Source organism: Pseudophryne corroboree, chromosome 3 (assembly GCF_028390025.1).
Source record: "Pseudophryne corroboree isolate aPseCor3 chromosome 3, aPseCor3.hap2, whole genome shotgun sequence".
Lineage (NCBI taxonomy): Eukaryota > Metazoa > Chordata > Amphibia > Anura > Myobatrachidae > Pseudophryne > Pseudophryne corroboree.
The window spans coordinates 98,148,350-98,170,990 of NC_086446.1; the positions used below are offsets into that span (position 1 = coordinate 98,148,350).

Genomic DNA, 22,641 nt, shown 5'->3' on the forward strand with positions numbered 1-22,641 from the left:
AGAGATTGACAGTATGTTGTTATATTAATCAGTAACTGTGTGTGAGCTTGTTACTAAATGTCTTTCACTTATGTATCCACAGGGGTTTGTTATGTTGTGCCGGGTTGCCATGACGCCGGGCTGTCAGCTGGGCGCGCCGGTGGGCGCGCGTCGCACGTGTGATGACGTCAGTAACATCATTGACCCGGGAGACGGTGCGGCGCCGACGGCTTCCTGACGGGGGGATGCGAGGTTATGTAAGTATGTTTTGTATGTGATGTCTGTTATATGATCCTGATGACGGTTTTCCTATAAATTGAAACGTTGATCTAAAGATCTATGGAGTAGTTTGCTTGTCTCCTCTGTTGTTGACATAACTGCAGTCCTGTGAGTGCCGCCTCTTGCCGTAGTAAGACTGTTTAGACCTGCATTGGGTTCTTTTTGGAGGGCACCCGGGCATATTTTGAGACTCAGCTGAGTGCCGGTGTGCACTGAAGGTGAATACACGTTGGGGTATTTGCGGTGGGACAGCACCCAGCCGCACTGCTCCACGTTACACAAGGCACCGCTCCCTGCTGTTTATATATTTTTCACTGTCTGGATTCTCCCCGGCTATCAGGAGGGCAGAGTGCATGGTCACTCATTCCTGGCCGTTTTGTTTTTAATTCACTCAGTATGCAAGCTAGCACTGGCTACAGAAATGTCGTTTTACCCACGGGAGAAACGTGGAGTTATTCTGATGCCGATGCTGACAATATTAGGGTTAAAGATAAGCTGGAATTAACAGGAGGATTGGAAGCACCTGAACAGCTATTTGCGCAATTACTGAGACTGTCTAAAAAAGAGGTTGATTTTTTCCTGCACGGGGTGACCCTGTCGGATTACCACAGGAGTGGACAAATCCCCAGGGGGTTCCGGATACGCAATACTCCTACTATTGGGAAATATAATGCTGAGTTCTGTAGGAAATGGGCTGCCATTCTTAATAAGTGCAGCCTTGACCTCATCCTACTCGTCATTGAGGAGTCGACCAGGGAATTGTCTGAGATCCGCAGTAAGAAAGCAGCCTTTGAGGCAATGCACCTTGATACCCTCAAATCGGATGACAAAGAGAATTGGATTGAGAAATTATCCACACAGGTCGAGAAATATCGACGTAAGCTTGTAAAGTTTAAGAGGGATAAACTACAGTTGGTACAAAAAGATTATGCTGAATGCAAGGTCTATTCCTGGGCACAACACCCTGATGGGCAAAGACAGTACAGATCTCGACAATACAAATTCAGACGCTTTCCTGGTGACACAGAGTCCTCGAGTGGGGGCAATTCCTCCCTAAGCGAGTCAGAGACACAGAAGAGAAGTGCAGCGAATAAACCCCCTTTAGGAGTGAGTACGCGCGCTCAGTGCGACACAAAAGGAGACCGGTTACCCGACGAGGGAAGCAGTGGCAAAGGACGTTCAAAAGCCGCTGCCAAGAAGAAAAACAAATAGTCTTCAATTTGTCCAGTCGGACTTTGTCGGATGCTGAACTACGGGTTCTTAATAAAGGACTGTCGTTTGTGCCATCCAGTGGCTTTGATGATTTCCAGTGGAAACTGGATCACTATAAATTTGATCGGAAGCTCCGACTTAAGGAACATTTTTCTAAGATGCCGACACCCACCGCGACTGAGGCCGGTTCAGTCATCCGCAGTAAATCTAAGTTTGATCCACTCAGCATGAATGTTTCACTTAAGTGCTTCAACAGAACTCTGGACCAACAGGTCCAGGAGATCAATAGACGGGATGGACATTTTAGACCCAATTTATCTAAAAGTGAGATGGAAGCGCTGAAGGTTCTCAGCAAGGACCAGTCCATCATTATCCGCCCTGCTGACAAGGGGGGCGGAATTGTTGTACAAGATTTGGTACAATACAGAAAAGAAATCTATCGGCAGCTGGGGGACACAGCTGTCTATGCTAAACGGAGTGTTGATCCGACTATGATGTACAATCAAGAATTGGGTAATATTTTGGAAGCAGCAGTCAGGGATGGAGTTATTACTAAAGGCACCCAGTTGGCTTTATTTGAGGAACATCCTGTGGCGCCAGTATTATATACGCTGCCCAAAGTGCATAAGCACCCGACGGAGCCGCCTGGTCGGCCTATCATCGCCGCCAGAGACTCTATCTATTATAAAGTCTCCAAATATTTGGATAACTATCTCCAGCCCGTGATCCAGGTTCAGTCCACCTACTTGAAAGATACGACTGCATTGATTTTGAAACTACAGGGGATCAAGGAGGTACCAGTGAGGAGCTTTCTATGTACGATGGACATAGTAAGCTTGTATACGAATATACCCCACCAGGAAGGGTTAGAAGCAGCAAGGAGGCTTCTATCCACGAGTCCTCTATACAATGGTCCAGATGTATCTTTCTTTCTAGTATTACTGGAACTTACTTTGAAACGCAATTACTTTCTATTCAATAAGGGGTGGTACATACAGCGGCAGGGATGCGCGATGGGGTCATGTGTGGCCCCCGCGTTTGCCAACTGCTATATGTTTGACCTGGAACGTGATGCCTTCTTTGTTGATCCAGGTGTTGCAGAGAAAATTCTGTTCTTCGTGCGGTATATAGACGATTTGCTGCTGATCTGGACTGGTTCCAAGCAGGATTTTATTGATTTGATGGTTCAGGTTAACTCCCAAGATACCACCATTAAGTATACGTATGAGATCAGTGATGTCAGTGTTAACTATCTAGATGTCTGCATTTCCCTGCATGAGAGTCAGATTCATACAGGATTGTACAAGAAAAGTACTGACAGAAACACTATGTTGCACTTTGCCAGTCAGCACCCCAGTGCGACCAAGAAAGGGTTGCCTTACTCTCCGTTTCTGAGGGTTCATCGGATTTCCGATGATCCTTTAGAAACTGAGAAAGAAATCGACATTATGGTACGCCAGTTTATGTTGAGGGGGAACAAATATGATGCCTTGATTGAAGCTAAGGAGAAAGTGCTCAAAATTCCCAGGGCCAATACGTTAACAAAGAGTCCGGGAAAGAAGGGGGGCAGAGAGGTTGTCCCTTTTGTTCAGAAGTTTCATTCCTCTAGTAGGGAGATTGCTAAATGTGCCAAAAGATTGTGGCCCATTGTGACTACGGATAAGGATCTGCCGTGTCTCCGGGATGCTACAGTGATGCCTAACTTTGCTAGGGATCGTAATCTCAAAGATTGGTTGGTTAAGAATGATATTTCTTCCTTTCAGGATTCGGTTCCGACCAATTTTCTTACTAAAAAACCCGGTTGTTACAGGTGCACGGGGTGCACCACGTGTAGCTTCATGGAGACGGGGAGTTCTTTTCCGCACCCACATACGGGAGCCAGGTGTGCCATCCGACAGGTTTTGACGTGCTCCAGCACATTTGTTGTATATATTATTCGTTGTCCTTGTGGTCTCCTCTATGTGGGGAAGACCTCAAGGCAATTTAAAGAACGGATGGCCCTACACAGGTCTGCGATTAGACAGGCGTTAGAAAACACTGGGATACACAGTCAGCCAGTTGCACGGCACTTTAAAGCTTTCAATCATGGATTAAGTACCCTGCGTTATAAAATTATAGACCAAGCACCTAAGAGAATGCGGGGGGGAGATCGTAATAGGGTATTGTTACAGAAAGAATCGCGGTGGATTCACCGTTTGGATACGGTCTCCCCTCGCGGTTTAAATGAAATGTTGCCTTTGGGGTGTTTTTTATAACCTGATCGCACTGTAAAGTATGTGTATATACTGCAATTAGGGGTTATGATGGCACTAGCGGTATTATATCTGGTCAGACACCCACTTTTTGTCCAGCATCGGTGTAGAGATTGACAGTATGTTGTTATATTAATCTGTAACTGTGTGTGAGCTTGTTACTAAATGTCTTTCACTTATGTATCCACAGGGGTTTGTTATGTTGTGCCGGGTTGCCATGACGCCGGGCTGTCAGCTGGGCGCGCGTCGCACGTGTGGTGACGTCAGTAACGTCATTGACCCGGGAGACGGCGCGGCGCCGACTGCTTCCTGATGGGGGGATACGAGGTTATGTAAGTATGTTTTGTATGTGATGTCTGTTATATGATCCTGATGACGGTTTTCCTATAAATCGAAACGTTGATCTAAAGATCTATGGAGTAGTTTGCTTGTCTCCTCTGTTGTTGACATAACTGCAGTCCTGTGAGTGCCGCCTCTTGCCGTAGTAAGACTGTTTAGACCTGCATTGGGTTCTTTTTGGAGGGCACCCGGGCATATTTTGAGACTCAGCTGAGTGATGGTGTGCACTGAAGGTGTATATATAGAGATATATATATATATATATATTAAAGATGCTGTCTTAAGTGATATATATATAATTATAAAGCATGCCCAAAGAGACATGAGTATACTGGGTCCTAGAGTCAAAGCTATGTCGATTTCTGCTTGACGTGTCCTGTAGAATATGCATTGGACAGATGATGCCGACTTAAGAGGCATATGGAAGGCTGAGGATTGTGTGGAGAAGGGTTCTCTGACCTGGTCTCCACAGCTATAGCTGGTAATTCTGATCTTTTGCCTTATATTCCTGCACAGCCTAGGAAAGCACGACATTATCAAATGCAGCCTTTCAAATAAAGAAACAAGAAAGTGTGTCCTTTCTTGCCAGAGGCGGGGGCAGAGGAAAGAAGCTGCACAACACAGCTAGTTCCCAGGAACAGAAGTCCTCCCCGGCCTCTACAAAAATCCACTGCATGTCGCTGGGGCTCCACAGGCGGAGCAAGGCCTGGTGGGGGCACGCCTTCGTAAGTTCAGCCACCAGTGGGTTCACTCCCTGTTAGATCCCTGGGCAATAGATATTGTGTCTCAGGGATACAAGCTGGACTTTGAGAAGATGCCCCCTCACCGACGGCCCTGCCGGCTTCCCCCCACGAGAGGGAAACAGTGTTAACTGCAATTCACAAATTGTATCTTCAACAGGTGGTGGTCAAGGTTCCCCTCCTTCAACAAGGAGGGGGTTATTATTCGACCATGTTGTAGTCCCGAAACCAGACGGTTCGGTCGGACCCATATTGAATTTAAAATCCCTGAACATATACCTGAAAAGGTTCAAGTTCAAGATGGAATCGCTAAGAGCGGTCATTGCAAGCCTGAAAGGGGGAGATTTTATGGTGACTCGGGACATATAGGATGCATACCTTCATGTCCCCATTTATCCACCTCATCAGGCGTACCTCAGAATTGCGGTAGGGGATTGTCATTACCAATTTCAGACGTTGCCGTTTGGTCTCTCCACGGCCTTGAGAATATTCACCAAGGTAATGGCGGAAATGATGGTACTCCTGTGGAAGCAAGGTGTCACTATTATCACGTACTTGGACGATCTCCTCATAAAAGCGAGATCAAGAGAGCAGTTGCTGAACAGCGTATCACTTTCTCTGGAAGTGTAACGGCAACACGGCTGGATTCTATATATTCCAAAGTCGCAGTTGGTTCTTACAGCTCATCTGCCTCTCCTAGGCACGATCCTAGACACAGACCAGAAAAGGGTTTATCTCCCGATAGAGAGAGCTCAGGAGCTCGTGACACTGGTCAGGAATCTATTAAAACCAAAACAGGTGTCATTGCATCGCTGCACTCGAGTCCTGGGAAGGAGGGTGGCATCATACGAGGCCATTCCCTTCGGCAGGTTCCATACGAGGACCTTCCAATGGGACTTACTGGACAAGTGGTCCGGATCACATCTTCAGATGCATCGGTTAATCACCCTATCCCCCAGAGCCAGGGTGTCTCTCCTGTGGTGGCTGCAGAGTGCTCACCTTCTCGAAGGTCGCAGATTTGGCATTCAGGACTGGGTCCTGGTGACCACGGATGCAAGCCTCCGAGGGTGGGGGGCAGTCACACAGGGAAGAAATTTCCAAAGGCTGTGGTCAAGGCAGGAGACTTGCCTTCACATCAATATCCTGGAACTAAGGGCCATATACAACGCCCTAAGTCAAGCGGAGACCCTGCTTCGCGACCAACCGGTTCTGATTCAATCAGACAATATCACCGCAGTGGCTCATGTAAACCGCCAAGGCGGCACAAGGAGCAGGTTGGCGATGGTAGAAGCCACCAGAATTCTTCGCTGGGCGGAGAATCACGTAAGCGCACTGTCAGCAGTGTTCATTCCGGGAGTGGACAACTGGGAAGCAGACTTCCTCAGCAGGCACGACCTCCACCCGGGAGAGTGGGGACTTCATCAAGAAGTCTTCGCGCAGATTGTAGGTCGTTGGGAACTGCCACAGGTGGACATGATGGCATCCCGCCTCAACAGAAAAGCTACAGAGGTTTTGCGCCAGGTCAAGAGACTCTCAGGCGATAGCTGTAGACGCACTGGTGACACCGTGGATGTTCCAGTCGGTTTATGTGTTTCCTCCTCTTCCTTTCTTACCCAAGGTGCTGAGAATCATAAGGAAAAATAAGAATTTACTTACCGATAATTCTATTTCTCATAGTCCGTAGTGGATGCTGGGGACTCCGTCAGGACCATGGGGAATAGCGGCTCCGCAGGAGACAGGGCACAAAAGCAAGCTTTTAGGATCACATGGTGTGTACTGGCTCCTCCCCCTATGACCCTCCTCCAAGCCTCAGTTAGGTACTGTGCCCGGACGAGCGTACACAATAAGGAAGGATCTTGAATCCCGGGTAAGACTCATACCAGCCACACCAATCACACCGTACAACTTGTGATCTGAACCCAGTTAACAGTATGATAACACAGAAGTAGCCTCTAAAAAAAGATGGCTCACAACAATAATAACCTGATTTTTGTAACAATAACTATGTACAAGTATTGCAGACAATCCGCACTTGGGATGGGCGCCCAGCATCCACTACGGACTATGAGAAATAGAATTATCGGTAAGTAAATTCTTATTTTCTCTAACGTCCTAGTGGATGCTGGGGACTCCGTCAGGACCATGGGGATTATACCAAAGCTCCCAAACGGGCGGGAGAGTGCGGATGACTCTGCAGCACCGAATGAGAGAACTCCAAGTCCTCTTTAGCCAGAGTATCAAATTTGTAAAATTTTACAAACGTGTTCTCCCCTGACCACGTAGCTGCTCGGCAAAGTTGTAAAGCCGAGACCCCTCGGGCAGCCGCCCAAGATGAGCCCACCTTCCTTGTGGAGTGGGCTTTAACAGTTTTAGGCTGTGGCAGGCCTGCCACAGAATGTGCAAGTTGGATTGTGCTACAGATCCAACGAGCAATCGTCTGCTTAGACGCAGGAGCACCCATCTTGTTGGGTGCATACAAGATAAACAACGAGTCAGATTTTCTGACTCCAGCTGTCCTTGAATATATATTTTCAATGCTCTGACAACGTCCAGTAACTTGGAGTCCTCCAAGTCGCTAGTAGCCGCAGGCACCACAATAGGCTGGTTCAAGTGAAAAGCCGAAACCACCTTAGGGAGAAAATGAGGACGTGTCCGCAGTTCTGCCCTGTCCGAATGGAAAATCAGATATGGGCTTTTGTACGATAAAGCCGCCAACTCTGAAACTCTCCTGGCTGAAGCCAGGGCCAGTAGCATGGTTACTTTCCATGTAAGATACTTCAAATCTACCGATTTGAGAGGCTCAAACCAATGAGATTTGAGAAAATCCAAAACTACGTTTAGATCCCACGGTGCCACTGGAGGCACAATTGGGGGCTGTATATGTAGTACACCCTTGACAAAAGTTTGTACTTCAGGCACTGAAACCAATTCTTTCTGGAAGAAAATTGATAAGGCCGAAATTTGAACTTTAATAGACCCCAATTTTAGGCCCATAGACAATCCTGCCTGCAGGAAATGTAGGAATCGACCCAATTGAAATTCTTCCGTTGGGGCCTTCTTGGCTTCACACCACGCAACATATTTTCTCCAAATGCGGTGATAATGTTGTGCGGTCACTTCCTTCCTAGCTTTAATCAAGGTAGGAATAACTTCCACTGGAATGCCCTTTTCTTTTAGAATCCGGCGTTCAACCGCCATGCCGTCAAACGCAGTCGCGGTAAGTCTTGGAACATACAAGGTCCCTGCTGAAGCAGATCCCTTCTTAGAGGTAGAGGCCACGGATCTTCCGTGAGCATCTCTTGAAGTTCCGGGTACCAAGTTCTTCTTGGCCAATCCGGAGCCACTAGTATTGTTCTTACTCCCCTTTTCCGTATAATTCTCAGTACCTTTGGTATGAGAGGCAGAGGAGGGAACACATACACTGACTGGTACACCCACGGTGTTACCAGAGCGTCCACAGCTATTGCCTGAGGGTCTCTTGACCTGGCGCAATATCTGTCCAGTTTTTTGTTGAGGCGAGACGCCATCATGTCCACCTTTGGTTTTTCCCAATGGTTCACAATCATGTGGAAAACTTCCGGATGAAGTCCCCACTCTCCCGGGTGAAGGTCGTGTCTGCTGAGGAAGTCTGCTTCCCAGTTGTCCACTCCCGGGATGAACACTGCTGACAGTGCTATGACATGATTTTCCGCCCAGCGAAGAATCCTTGCAGCTTCTGTCATTGCTCTTCTGCTTCTCGTGCCGCCTTGTCTGTTTACGTGGGCGACTGCCGTGATGTTGTCCGACTGGATCAACACCGGCTGACCCTGAAGCAGCGGTTTCGCTAGGCTTAGAGCATTGTAGATCGCTCTTAGCTCCAGTATATTTATGTGAAGAGACTTCTCCAGGTTTGACCATACACCTTGGAAGTTTCTTCCCTGTGTGACTGCTCCCCAGCCTCGTAGGCTGGCATCCGTAGTCACCAGGACCCAGTCCTGTATGCCGAACCTGCGGCCCTCTAACAGATGGGCACTCTGCAACCACCACAGGAGAGACAACCTTGTTCTTGGTGACAGTGTTATCCGCTGATGCATGTGCAGATGCGATCCGGACCATTTGTCCAGCAGATCCCACTGAAATATTCGTGCGTGGAATCTGCCGAATGGAATTGCTTCGTAAGAAGCCACCATCTTTCCCAGGACTCTTGTGCATTGATGTACTGACACATTTCCTGGTTTTAGGAGGTTCCTGACAAGTTCGGATAACTCCCTCGCTTTCTCCTCCGGGAGAAACACCTTTTTCTGAACAGTGTCCAGAATCATTCCCAGGAACAGCAGACGTGTTGTCGGTGTCAATTGAGATTTTGGAAGATTCAGAATCCACCCGTGTTGTTGAAGCACTACTTGGGTTAGTGCTACCCCGACTTCCAGCTGTTCTCTGGACCTTGCCCTTATCAGGAGATCGTCCAAGTAAGGGATAATTAATACGCCTTTTCTTCGTAGAAGAACCATCATTTCGGTCATTACCTTGGTAAAGACCCGAGGTGCCGTGGACAAACCAAACGGCAGCGTTTGAAACTGATAATGACAGTCTTGTATCACGAACCTGAGATACCCTTGGTGTGAGGGGTAAATTGGGACATGCAGATAAGCATCTTTTATGTCCAGGGACACCATGAAGTCCCCTTCTTCCAGATTCGCTATCACTGCTCTTAGTGACTCCATCTTGAACTTGAATTTCTGTATGTACAGGTTCAAGGATTTCAGATTTAGAATAGGTCTTACCGAACCGTCCGGCTTCGGTACCACAAATAGTGTGGAATAATACCCCTTTCCCTGTTGTAGGAGGGGTACCTTGATTATCACCTGCTGAGAATACAGCTTGTGAATGGCTTCCAATACCGTCGCCCTTTCTAAGGGAGGCGTTGGTAAAGCAGACTTTAGGAACCGGCGAGGGGGAGACCTTTCGAATTCCAACATGTAACCCTGAGATACTATCTGCAGGATCCACGGGTCCACCTGTGAGCGAGCCCACTGATTGCTGAAAATCTTTAGTCGACCCCCCACCGCTCCTGAGTCCGCTAGTAAAGCCCCAGCGTCATGCTGATGGCTTTGTAGAACCCGGGGCGGGCTTCTGTTCCTGGGCAGGGGCTGCTTGCTGCCCTCTCTTACCCTTTCCTCTGCCTCGGGGCAGATAAGACTGTCCTTTTGCCCGCTTGTTTTTATAGGAGCGAAAGGACTGCGGCTGAAAAGACGGTGTCTTTTTCTGTTGGGAGGGAGTCTGAGGTAAAAAAGTGGATTTGCCGGCAGTTGCCGTGGCCACCAGATCCGATAGACCGACCCCAAATAATTCCTCTCCTTTATATGGCAATACTTCCATATGCCTTTTGGAATCCGCATCACCTGACCACTGTCGCGTCCATAAACTTCTTCTGGCAGATATGGACATCGCATTTACTCTCGATGCCAGAGTGCAAATATCCCTCTGAGCATCTCGCATATAAAGAAACGCATCCTTTAATTGCTCTAAAGTCAATAAAATACTGTCCCTATCCAGGGTATCAATATTTTCAGTCAGGGAATCCAACCACACTACCCCAGCACTGCACATCCAGGCTGAGGCTATTGCTGGTCGGAGTATAACACCAGTATGTGTGTATATACTCTTCAGTGTAGTTTCCAGCCTCCTATCTGCTGGATCCTTGAGGGCGGCCGTATCAGGAGACGGCAACGCCACTTGTTTTGATAAACGTGTGAGCGCTTTATCCACCCTAGGGGGTGTTTCCCAGCGCGCCCTAACCTCTGGTGGGAAAGGGTATAATGCCAATAGCTTCTTTGAAATTAGCAGTTTTCTATCGGGGTTAACCCACGCTTCATCACACACGTCATTCAATTCCTCTGATTCTGGAAAAGCTACAGGTAGTTTTTTCACCCCCCACATAATACCCCTTTTTGAGGTACCTGCAGTATCAGAGATCTGCAAAGCCTCCTTCATTGCCGTGATCATATAACGTGTGGCCCTATTGGAAAATACGTTTGTTTCTTCACCGTCGACACTAGATTCATCTGTGTCGGTACCTGTGTCGACTGACTGAGGTAAGGGACGTTTTACAGCCCCTGACGGTGTCTGAGACGCCTGAGCAGGTACCAACTGGTTTTCCGGCCGTCTCATTTCGTCAACTGACTTTTGTAATGTACTAACATTATCATGTAATTCCACAATTAAAGCCATCCATTCCGGTGTCGACTCCCTAGGGGGTGACATCACCATTACCGGCAATTGCTCCGCCTCCATACCAACATCGTCCTCATACATGTCGACACACACGTACCGACACACAGCAGACACACAGGGAATGCTCTTATCGAAGACAGGACCCCACTAGCCCTTTGGGGAGACAGAGGGAGAGTTTGCCAGCACACACCAAAAGCGCTATAAAATGTATATAAACAACCCTAAAAGGTGTTGTTTCTGTTATATGCGCTTTAAATATATAAATATCGCCAAAATATGCCCCCCTTCTCTTTGTTACCCTGTTTCTGTAGTGCAGTGCAGGGGAGAGTCCTGGGAGCCTTCCTCACAGCGGAGCTGAGCAGGAAAATGGCGCTGTGTGCTGAGGAGAATAAGCCCCGCCCCCTTTTCAGCGGGCTTTTCTCCCGGGTTTTGAGATATCTGGCCTGGGTTAAATACATACATATAGCCTCAATGGCTATATGTGATGTATTCTTTGCCATAAAAGGTATTAAATATTGCTGCCCAGGGCGCCCCCAGCAGCGCCCTGCACCCTCCGTGACCGTTCAGTGTGAAGTGTGTAGCAACAATGGCGCACAGCTGCAGTGCTGTGCGCTACCTTCATGAAGGCTGAAGAGCCTTCTGCCGCCTGTTTCTGGACCCACGATCTTCAGCATCTGTAAGGGGGATCGGCGGCGCGGCTCCGGGACGAACCCCAGGGTGACCTGTGTTCCGACTCCCTCTGGAGCTATGTCCAGTAGCCTAAGACTCCAATCCATCCTGCACGCAGGTGAGTTGAAAATCTCTCCCCTAAGTCCCTCGATGCAGTGAGCCTGTTGCCAGCAGGACTCACTGAAAATAAAAAACCTAAAAACTTTTTCTAAGCAGCTCTTTAGGAGAGCCACCTAGATTGCACCCTGCTCGGACGGGCACAAAAACCTAACTGAGGCTTGGAGGAGGGTCATAGGGGGAGGAGCCAGTACACACCATGTGATCCTAAAAGCTTGCTTTTGTGCCCTGTCTCCTGCGGAGCCGCTACTCCCCATGGTCCTGACGGAGTCCCCAGCATCCACTAGGACGTTAGAGAAAGAGGAGTGAGAACAATACTCATTGTTCCGGATTGGCCAAGAAGGACTTGGTATCCAGAGCTGCAAGAAATGCTCACAGAGGACCCATGGCCTCTGCCTCTAGGGCAGGATCTGTTGCAGCAGGGACCTTGTATGTTCCAAGACTTACCGCAGCTGCGTTTGACGGCATGGCGGTTGGACGCCGGATCCTAGTAGAAAAGAGGTATTCCGGATGAAGTTATTCCTACGCTGATAAGGGCTAGGAAGGACTTGACAGCTAAACATTATCACCGTATACGGCGAAAATATGTTGCTGGGTGTGAGGCCAGGAATGCCTCTACAGAGGAATTCCAGCTGGGCCGTTATCTTCACTTCCTACAGTCGGGAGTGACTTTGGGCCTAGAATTGGGGTCCATTAAGGTCCAGATTTCGGCCCTATCCATTTTCTTTCATTAAAAAAACAAACAAAAAAAACTAGCTTCTCTACCTGGAGTTCAGACGTTTGTAAAGGGAGTGCTGCATATTCAGCCCCTTTTTTGTGCCACCAGTGGCGCCTTGGGATCTTAACGTGGTGTTGAGTTTCCTGAAATCTCACTGGTTTGAGCCGCTTAAGACCGTGGAGTTAAAATATCTCACGTGGAAAGTGGTCATGCTATTGGCCTTAGCTTCGGCTAGGCGTGTGTCAGAATTGGCTTTGTCATGTAAAAGCCCCTATCTGGTTTTCCATATGAACAGGGCAGAATTACGGACTCGTCCGCAATTTCTGCCAAAGGTGGTGTCATCTTTTCATTTGAACCAACCTATTGTGGTGCCTGCGGCTACTCGTGACTTGGAGGATTCCAAGTTACTAGATGTAGTCAGGGCTTTGAAGATTTATGTAGCCAGATCGGCTGGAGTCAGGAAACCTGACTCGCTGTTTATCCTGTATGCATCCAACAAGCTGGGTGCTCCTGCTTCAAAGCAAACTATTGCTCGCTGGATCTGTAACACGATTCAGCAGGCTCATTCTGCGGCTGGCTTGCCGCCTCCAAAATCAGTAAAAGCCCATTCCACAAGGAAGGTGGGATCTTCTTGGGCGGCTGCCCGAGGGGTCTCGGCATTACAGCTTTGCCGAGCAGCTACTTGGTCGGGTTCAAACACTTTTGCAAAGTTCTACAAGTTTGATACCCTGGCTGAGGAGGACCTTGTGTTTGCTCATTCGGTGCTGCAGAGTCATCCGCACTCTCCCGCCCGTTTGGGAGCTTTGGTATAATCCCCATGGTCCTTACGGAGTCCCCAGCATCCACTAGGACGTTAGAGAAAATAAGATTTTACTCACCGGTAAATCTATTTCTCGTAGTCCGTAGTGGATGCTGGGCGCCCGTCCCAAGTGCGGACTTCTTCTGCAATACTTGTATATAGTTATTGCTTAAATAAGGGTTATGTTATATTTGCATCAGGTTTGTCTGATGCTCTGTTGTTGTTCATACTGTTGACTGGGTATGTTATCACAAATTATACGGTGTGATTGGTGTGGCTGGTATGAGTCTTACCCTGGATTCCAAAATCCTTTCCTTGTAATGTCAGCTCTACCGGGCACAGTTTCCATAACTGAGGTCTGGAGGAGGGGCATAGAGGGAGGAGCCAGTGCACACCAGTAATACTAAATCTTTCTTAGAGTGCCCAGTCTCCTGCGGAGCCCGTCTATTCCCCATGGTCCTTACGGAGTCCCCAGCATCCACTACGGACTACGAGAAATAGATTTACCGGTGAGTAAAATCTTATTTTCCATTGATCATTTTTGTGTGATTTTGTTGTCAGCACATTCAACTATGTAAAGAACAAAGTATTTCATAAGAATATTTCATTCATTCAGATCTAGGGTGTGTTATTTTAGTGTTCCCTTTATTTTTTTTGAGCAGTGTATATTTTCTATATACTTCTTACTCTGGTGCAATGAAATTAGACTATTGTTGGGTAGCCTGGTCTGCAACTATAATATTGTGATAATATAACATATTGAACCAACAGATCACAATGAAAAGCTACTTCATCAAAGAAAAGCATACATATCATAACAGTAATACTACATCCTCTTCGATTTATGGAAGTTAATATGTTTGCCATAGTACAATGGGAAGGAGAGGGGTTGTGAAAATGCCTCCTGTTTGGGAATAAAATTCTAAAGTACAATCTGGCAAATCACAGACAAAATCAAAGTGGTCCTCCATATAAGGGAAGCAACAGAAGACGTAGGCTAAAGCCAGTAAAGTCAAATGGAACGCAGACCAGGAAGTGTAATGGAACGCAGACCAGGAAGTGTAATGGAACGCATACCAGGAAGTGTAATAGAACGCAGATCAGGAAGCTGAATGGATCCCAGACCGGAAAGTGAACGTTTGTAGTTGAAAAAGGAATCTCTGATTGACATTCACTACAGGAAAGGTAAATATAGGATTTTACTAACATGATTCACATTAAACTGAGCAGAGATCTTTGTTATTCTCTGAACTTCAACTGAATCCACCATTCTCTGTTATTTACAATCTATGGACAGCTTGCTAATATAGTTATTTACTAATGCTAGATTCCATGATAATTCAGATACCAGAAAAATTATATATGATAGATTATCATCAATGATGCATGCAATGATGCATGTGCATTGCCCACAGGTCATGTGGTTTCAGTGCCCTTTATATAAGTAGGCTGACCATACCATCTCTTCAGTAGCAGATCTTGCCACGGGCAAGCAGGACTTTTGCCCGGGGAGCCGCCTTCCGGAGGGCGCGGGCGCCATCCGGAGGGCGCCGCACCACGGCAAGATCCGCTGCTGCTGTGCCCCCCGCTGCCGCTGCCCGCTGTGAAGGGAAACTAGACACTACGCGTCTAGTTTCCCTTCGTCGGCTGCCCGTTGTGAAGGGAAACTAGACGCTAAGTGAAAGGATATCAGCCTCTTCTTGTACCCCTCGATTTGATGGCCACTGACGTCAGTGAGAGCAATCCTTAAAATTACAGATTATACACGACACCATGTAATTAAGAATCACTCTCCGTTTATTGTTCATAACAATGGTATATAAGGCATCATTGTCTAGGGAGGGATTGGAATGTCCAGGGAGGGGTAGGCAAAAGTAAATACTTTATTGGTTTAACTTTACTGCATAGGAGGGGTAAAACAGGCTACATGGGGGGAAGTAGGATACAGCCTAGTACTTCATCTAGGGGTGGTGATTTCACACAGTTCCCAACAAACTATGGGTGGAGCTATATTCATTTTATGCAATGCAAGCTAAATCCAAGGCAAAAGAAAAAGAAACAATATTTACACAATGCACAATGACAGAGGAGATTTAACCCTTCAATCCCCTCTTAGAATCATGATTGTTATACGACATGATTCTTCTGTAGAGCCCCCTTTTTGTTTCTCCAATTTTTTAGATATTGAACATAATCATCGGGGCCTTTGCTATCAGAGGAGGTGATGGGGCTAGTGGTAACATCATAATACATCAAGACTGTGTCAATACCTTTAGATGTGAGTTTCTTTCCACAGGGAATCACACAATAAACTATGAGACCTATAAAGATTAAAGTTATTATTATGAATATACTTATTTGCACAAGAGCCTGTTTCCAATTTTCAATCCACCCAAAATATTGGCTCCATGGGTTATCAACACCTGAATTTTTCTTAAGTTCTATGGATAAGGTTTCTAATTTGTTTATGGCTAAAGTAACCTTACCATTGGGACCAGTGTTGTCAGGAATATATGTACAACAGCCTTCCACCTTACTAATGTAAACACATGTACCGCCTTTTTCTGCTAGAATCATGTCAAGGGCCATTCTGTTTTGAAATGTCATTTGGGAAGTGGCTTCTAGCTGTTCAGCTATACCTTTAAGAGCATCTTTGGTATCATTAACAAATCTTTGTTGGTTATAATATATATAATTAATCCAGGCTACGTTTTTATTTACAGTTACTATAGGGAACAATGATTCAAAACCCGCAGCCACTTCATCTCTAGCTTTGAACTCATTTGGAACACCTCTTGGGACCCCTATAGCATCAATGTATACGTGGGGGTCAAAGCTACCTCCTGGGAGTGCTCTTTTCTTTCGATTAGCAGGAGTATTAGAGGGAGGAGTGGGGTCATCGGTGATCATTAGGAGTGGCATTATGACTTTGGCTAGGGCACACTCACCATACCATGGTGTGTCTAATTTAGTTCTAAGCTTCATATCCCCACATATATAATAAATGTCACCTAGTGATCTAGTTTGGTTAACTAAAACAGTTGTTCTTTTATTTGCACAGTACCCTGGTGGGAAGGTTTTTAAATTTCTACCTGTGGTAGTGTTAGATGTGTAACAGGTATAGTTTCCAGGATATATGGTTATGGTGCTTCCTGGGTTGGGATTTTTTGACAATATGGGATATTCCCTTTTCCACATTTCGCACTGACTGTCATTTGTTTTGGTGTCATTAAAAAGGCTGAAAAAACAATGTTCCTGTTCTAGGGGTATATTAAGGGGCACTGTACCTAGGTGGGGCCTAGATTTGCCACAGACATAGCAGTTACTTTTATTATGTTTGCTAGCACTATACTTCATCCATTCTAACCAGAAATTGATGTCAGAGAAACCAGTTTCAATAGCTAGGGTGTCTTTAAAGGTGGGATTGTTAACGGCCATCATATCCTTGAAGGTGGTTATATGAGGTTTCAAGAGGTTGGGGCGTGGTTTAGGGGGCTTGAGCTGGGCATACTTTTCATTGTTAAGCATATCCTGTAACAAGAATGGTGTAAGGGATGGGTTTAAAAAAAAAAGGATTCACCTAGGACATAGGTGCCTGCATCAGTAGACTGGGGATGTTTTATGCTTAATATGAATTTACTATCACATCTGTTTTGTCTATGAAGGGTAAGACGGGTAAGCAGGGACTCACCATATTTGTCTTTTCTTGAGAGAGCCTCTTTGGGCTGGTATCCATAACTATGGCCAGAATTCCATCCCACTGATCCCCAATACGCACATTTATTTCCCCAATATTTACTAGTAACACAAATATAGGCTTCAGTGGGGGTATTACGTGTACCATACTGATCACACTGCCAGGCATAATGTTTGTTAAGACAGGGAGCAATGGTACAGAAATCTATTTTATAGGCGGCAACCTCAGTATTGGAGGAGTTATACCAAAATGTGTAGGTGCCGGATTTTTGTGTAATGTCTACTTCAGCTGTAGCTTGGCAAGTGAGGACCATTAGGATTATCAACATAGTCCCCAGGATAGAGGTAGGGGACAGGTTCCTCATCCTCCTCTGTTCTTCTGTCTTCGCTAGGTGGGAGGTCAGGGCTGTCTGCCCCCGTTTGTACCTCGCTGGAATCACTTGCTTCCCTCTCTAGGTCTGGTCTAGGAACCTTTTTCACTCGGGATGCATGGATCCAGGTGGGGCTTTCCTCTGTCAGGACTGCTGTTCTGGTTACTGCTACGACCTCTGTCTCTGGACCGTAGGTGAAGTCTCCTGGGTTCTTGTTCCTGGGGAGCACCTTCACCACGACTCTGTCTCCGACTTTAAAGGGGTGTGTAGGTTCCTGTGGATTCAAAGGGTTTTTACAAACAACCTCATGTTCAATTTCATTCAGTTTTGTTATCAGGGACCTGACATACTCTTCTCTGATGAGTTCTAGATCTTCCTCCTGTATTACTAATGGTTTCTTAGCCCAAGGTGTAGGGAAGGGCCTACCCATTAATATTTCAAAGGGGGAGTAACCCAAAGTCTTTTGTGGTGTCATTCTGATCTCTGCTAGGATAATAGGAAGGACCTTCTTCCATTTATGGAAGGTACCCCCTGTGGCCTTCCTAAGCTTGTCTTTGAGGGTCCTATTCATGCGTTCTACGACCCCTGAACTCTGCGGGTGATACGGGATGTGGAATTTCCATTCCACCTGCAGGGCCTTTACCAAGGCCTGTGTAATTTTTGCTGTAAAGGCGGAGCCTTTATCACTATTGATTTGCAATGGGCACCCCCATCTGGGGATGATTTCCTGAGTTAGGATCCTAGCAACTGTCTTTGCATCCTCAGATTTAGTGGGGAATACCTCTGGCCATCGAGAGAACATGTCTACAATGACCAGGGCATATTCCTGTTTACCAATACCTGGGATATGGGTGAAGTCAATTTGCAGGTGTGTAAAGGGTGTGGTGGGGTATTCAAGATGCTGATGTTTTGCCTTGTCAGGGTTGTTGGGGTTGTTTCGCAGACAAGTGATGCATGTGCACTGGACTGGGGTATACAAGGTTTCCCCTCTTTGCAGATTAATCCTGTTTTAGGATTCTTCTGCAAAACTGGGTAAGTCCAGTCAGCTAGGTCGGCATTGGAGGCTGAGGCCTGCAACTGGGTGATCAGGTAGTGGTTGTCGAGAGCTGGGGGGGTCATGATGGACATGTGGGCCTGAGTGATGGGCTGTGAGGCCGCATGTTTGGCAGCAGAGTCAGCAAGAGCATTTCCAAGGGAGACTGCATCCTTCCCCCCCGTGTGTGCCCTGCAATGGAGGATTGCAATGTCAGAGGGCAGGGTTATGGCATGCAGAAGGTCAGAGATGAGTTGGGCATGTGATATGCCTTTTCCATCAGCTCCAAGGAAACCACGGCGTCGCCAAATGACCCCATGGTCATGCACGACGCCGTACCCGTATTTGGAGTCAGTGTAGATGGTGACTGGTTTATTCCGGTAAAGGTGACAAGCCCTTGTGAGAGCAATGAGCTCTGCAGCCTGTGCTGACTGGTAAGGAATGGGCTGTGCTTCCAGAATAATGTCAGGGAGAGTGACAATAGCATAACCCGCTTGGTACGTGGTGTCATTGGGTCTGCTACAGGAACCATCTACAAAAATGACATCCGCGTCGGGGACAGGGACAGGGGACATGTCCAGTCTGGGGGATGTTTCTGACTCAATGGAAGCTGAGCAGTCATGGGGTTCAGGAGGGTGGTCTTCAGGACCTTTGAGCCCCAGTAGAGCGTTGAGAATGGGTGCAGGACCTGAAGAGTTGGTGGCATACTTAATGGTGAGTGAGGGGTTGTTCAAAAGGAGAACCTCATATCCACTGAGGCGCTGAGCTGACATGTGTTGTGTGTGTAACCCTTTTAAAATGGTTAGAACATCATGAGTGGTGTGAAGTATTGTTGTGTGGCCTAGGGTGAGTGTGGTGGCCATTTCAGTTACCATTGCACAGGCTGCAAGTGCCCTGAGGCAAGCAGGCATACCTTGCACAGTGACAGGCATTACTTTGGAAAAAAATGCCACTGGGCGCAACTTTCCTCCATGAAACTGTGTGAGCACCCCCGCCATGGTTTTACAATTGTCCCTTGCAAACAAATGAAAAGGTAGTACATAGTTGGGGAGGCCAAGTGCCGGACTTTTCATTAACATACACTTTAAGCTTTCATATGCAGTTAACATTTCTTGTGACCATTGTACAATATTAGGTTTGTCTTTCAGTGTGGCTTGTCTCAAAATGTTATCATAATAGGAACAATCAGATATCCACTGTCTGCAGTAATTTACCATACCCAGAAAAGACAGCAGTTCTCTCTGGGTAGTTGGGGTGACCAGGCCCAATACAGACTGAATGCGCTGTGGACTGACTTTCCTTTCCCCCTGAGTGAGCACAAAACCTAAGTAATCCACATGCTTCTTACACCATTGCATTTTTGTTTTGGACACCTTGTGTCCACATTCACAGAGCCAGTTTAACAGTGATATACCATCCTCCCGGCAGGCCTCCTCAGTTTGACTACAGAGCAGCAGATCATCTGCATACTGTAGCAGGACTGAACCATGGTGAGGGTGCCAGGGCCCCAATGTGGCCTGGAGTACAATGCTATACACAACAGGTGCGTCAATGAAGCCCTGGGGTAAACGACACCAGGTGAGTTGCTTGCCCTCAAAAGAAAAGGCAAAAAGTAACTGTGTCTGTGCATCCACTGGAATGCTAAAAAATGCATTTTTTAAATCAATTACCGAAAAAAATGCAGCATCTGCAGGGATAGCTGAAATGAGTGAGTTAATGTCAGGTACAATGGGTGCTATAGGCACAATGAGTTGGTTAATTGCCCTAAGGTCTTGTACAAACCTTACACTGCCATCTGACTTAGCAACAGGGTTGACTGGTGTGCAGTAAGGTGAGATTATGTGTCTGAGAATGCCTTGTTGGAGAAACTGTTGTATCATTGGTCTAAGACCTTCAACCTTCTCTTGTGACAAGGGGTATTGCTTTTGATAGACAGGTTGTGTGTCAGGTTTCAGGGTTGCTCTATATGGTGTGCAAGGAATGAGGCCAGTGTCATAGGGACCCTCCGACCATAGAGCAGGGTTTACTTTGTCAAAATCAGGTGTAATGTCTGTTGCCTCCCACACCGGTAGGTGTGGGGACTCGACCTCCAGGCCACTGCTAGTGGGTGAAGGGAGAATGGAGATTTCGAGTTTGCTAAGAAGATCCCTTCCCAGAAGATTAATTGGACATTCAGGTATTACAGTGAAATTGTGTTTACCCATATACGTGCCTCCCGTGGTTCTGACACTAAGGGCATCTGTCAGGTAAGCATCTGTGGGTATCCCATTGATTCCCATTGAAGGAGCAGTCTTTTCCAAATGACCATCGTACAGGTCGACACACAAAACACTAGTAGTTGCCCCGCTATCTACCAGGAAAGGGATTGCTCTCTTTCCTATAATCAAGGTTAGTAGCGGTGGGTCCTTCCAGTGTCTGGTGAGTTGGGCAAAGGCTGGGATACCCTCCTCCGGGCCCCGTCAGCGGGAGGGATCCTGCCAGTCAACCCGGAATCGGACATGATCCTGAAAGGGGTTGTTGTGTGACTGTCGGGGATGATCCCGGGAGGGAGCCGGAGCTTGGGGCTGTCGGTGGTTTTGTGGGGGACAAGGGCAATCCCTTGCCCAGTGATCGTCCCTTCCACAGTTGAAGCAGGAGGTTTGTTTCCTGCTGGCAGAGTCAGGGGGGTGGGGTGGCCTGGCTTGTGGGTTTTGATATCGGGCTGGATTGCGGGGTGGGCCAGTAAAGTGCTGCTGGCGTCTATCTCCCCGGTTTCTGTGATTTTGGTAATTATGAGTTGGGGCATTCTGCAAGGGTTTTTTAACATCAAAGCATCCTGCAGCTTCCTTTTCATATAAGTGCTTTTCAAATTCCTTAATATTATCAGAGGTCCAGGAAGAAACACCTTGCTTAACAGGGACCATAACAGATGGCAACAAGTTATTTACAAAGGTAGAAATTAGTAAATGGTCTGTATCTACAAGAGTAAGACCTGCATCTTCAGACCAACACTTTTTAAACCTCTTCCAAAACTCAGTGACAGTTTCAGTGGGCTTTTGTTTACATGCTACGGCAATAGGAAGAGAAGCTCGGGTTTTAAAAATCTCTTTCATATGGGTCTCAATTTCCTTCCACATCTCCGTTACACCGTCCCCAGTATTGAGAGGGTAGCGAACGGCATCGTTAAGGGTGGTAGGAGTGTTTATGGTGGGAATCTTTTTCCAATCCCACCCGTTGTAATGGTCTATAACCCCATCTATGATCAGCTTCATATCTTCTTGAGTATAGCTGCGTCCTGTGCAAGCCTTTTTCAAGTAAGCTATGCAGCCGTCAGGTGCAACAGTGGGTTTGGGACAGTTCTTAACAATTCTGTCTAAATCCTCTATTTCAATGGGTTTCTTTAACAACTGATCCCCTACTGTCATGAAGGGCAGGTGGGTGGCGACACCGAGGAAACCAGTGCCGGATCGCGTTGTGGAGGGGGTGAGAGGGTTGTCAGTAGCAATAGTTAAGTCAGCGTTGCGGCGGGAGGCGGTTTGTCTGTTAGGAGTAGGGGCACTAGGGGCGGGGGTGGTTACGTCTATGTGGAGGGTACTGTCAGGGGGGGCTATTCCTCCTGAGCCTCCTTCTCCTTCCCCTTCCCCTCCTCCCCTTTGCATCGGCATTCGTGACAAAGCAACTGAGCTTCCTTCTCCTTCCCCTTCCCCTCCTCCCCCTCCCCTTTGCATCGGAATTCGTGACAAAGCAACTGCAGCTAACAGATCTGTGTCTTTTAAGGAGGGGTATAGGGGATTGTAAGGCGGGGGAGAAGAATTTTTCAGAAACTTGTTGCTTCTAAATTCCTCAGCTTTATGCAGTCTGGAAGTTACAGATTTTATTCTACGCTGTTTCTGCTTGATATTCTTGTCATACCAATGAGGTGCTATCGTGAGCCATTGCTCTCCTCCAGCACGCATATATGTCATGTCCCATTGTGGGTCATGATCGTACCATGGCCAGGCTTCCTTGTCTTCCAGACAAAGACCTTTGACCATGTCCATATAAAAGGGATAATTAATACCGTCACGGGGGAATGGACTGGGGCTGCCAACTTTCTCTGTCCATCCTGCTAAGTTATCCACCCAAGGGTTAACTAAATAATAATCTGTGGTGGAGTTACGGGCAACATATTCCTTACATGTTTCTCCTGGTAAAGGTGGGGGGTAAATGACTGTCTTACTCTGACCCCCTCCCATAGTAAAGAAT

General features: G+C 47.0%; 1 protein-coding gene across 3 annotated transcripts in view; it reads left to right on the forward strand.

The window, feature by feature from the left end:
* LOC135054870 (myb-related transcription factor, partner of profilin-like) overlaps nt 1-22,641 on the forward strand; it is a 149,525-nt gene that overhangs the window by 51,806 nt on the left and 75,078 nt on the right. Inside the window, exon 1 of one of the 3 annotated variants that reach the window (XM_063958284.1) lies at nt 14,148-14,502. The exons of 1 other annotated variant lie outside the window; for it this stretch is intronic. The gene's annotated coding sequence lies outside the window, so the exon portion shown is untranslated. Of the gene's footprint in view, nt 1-14,147; nt 14,503-22,641 lie in introns of those variants that run through there. One more of the 3 variants, XM_063958281.1, reaches the window with a different exon arrangement.